We start from the raw sequence: 1,280 nt of genomic DNA on the forward strand, positions 1-1,280 counted from the left end.
CAACGGTGTCTCCGAAAAAAATTACATATCACTTGGGAAGACAAACTAATGCCAGTCTACTGGAAAAAGCAAATATCACCAGTGTTGAAGCAATGATTATTCAACATCAACTTTGTTGAACTGGTCATGTTCGGATGCCTGATTATCGTCTTCTACAGCAACCACTCTATTCCAAACTTCAAAATGGAAAGCGTAATGCTGGTGGTCAACAAAAGAGGGTCAAAGACTCTCTCAAGGCAAATCTAAAAAAATGCAGTATAAACAAACAAGTGGGAAACACTGGCCTGCGTGCGCTCCAACTGGAGAACAGCCTTTACCAAAGGTGTCATGGACTTTGAAGATGCTGGAACTCAGGACAAAACATGCTAAGAAGGCGGCATGCGTGGCAAACCCTCACTGTGATCAACTCCTGCCCAGAAACCTACTACTGTATGTCCTCACTGTGGAAGGACGTGTGGATCCAGAATTGGCCTCCACAGTCATTTATGGAGTGACTGTTAAGACCATGTTCATCATGGAAGACAATGAACGAGGTGACACATCATTTGAACGGCAATGCCCATTAACTTTGGAGGGGACGGACCCCCTCATTTTGGGGGGAGGCCGGGAGGGGCGAAGGGACTTCTGCCCCTAGGAACTGGCTCCTATGACTTCAACCACCACAGCCCTAATGCTTCTATTAATTCTGCAGATAAGGCAATTTCCCTGTCGTCTCTCTTTCCCCTCTCTGAGGGAGCAAGACATTGGCTTTCCAGAGAGGGGGCACACCCAGTTCCCCCTGCTGGGTACTTGGCACTGAGCGCCCTTGAGGTGGAGAGGTAGAGACTGCTGCGCTTCTCTGGCCAGGGGCGGCCACCCGTCTGTCCTAAGCCCGTCGAAGGCCGCCTCTTTCCTGGGGGCGGTCGGGCTGCTCGCCCTCCTTCCCTCGCCGACGCAGAGCTTGGGCTGCGCCAGCGCTCTCCACTAGGGCGGGCCAGCCGGCTGCGCTTCCTTTGCGCCACGCCCGGCCCGGGAGGCGCATCTCCGCCCGTTTGAAGGGAGAGACATTGGCGGGGGAAGGCGACGGGGAGAGTCCCTGCGCGGCGGCTCTGGCTCCGGACATGCGCGCCCACCGTGAGGAGAGTCCGGCCAGAGTTGGTCGGCGAGCTCCGCCGCCAAAGCCAAAGCCCTTCACCTGACGCCGAAGTGAGGTCGCGCCTCTTGCACGTGGGAACGGCTCCGGAGAGGAAAGTTTGGAGTCGGGACGCTTTGCGCGGCAAGGAGAGTCGAGTCGCCGGCCA

Source organism: Zootoca vivipara, chromosome 3 (assembly GCF_965207765.1).
Source record: "Zootoca vivipara chromosome 3, rZooViv2.hap1.1, whole genome shotgun sequence".
Classification (NCBI taxonomy): domain Eukaryota; kingdom Metazoa; phylum Chordata; class Lepidosauria; order Squamata; family Lacertidae; genus Zootoca; species Zootoca vivipara.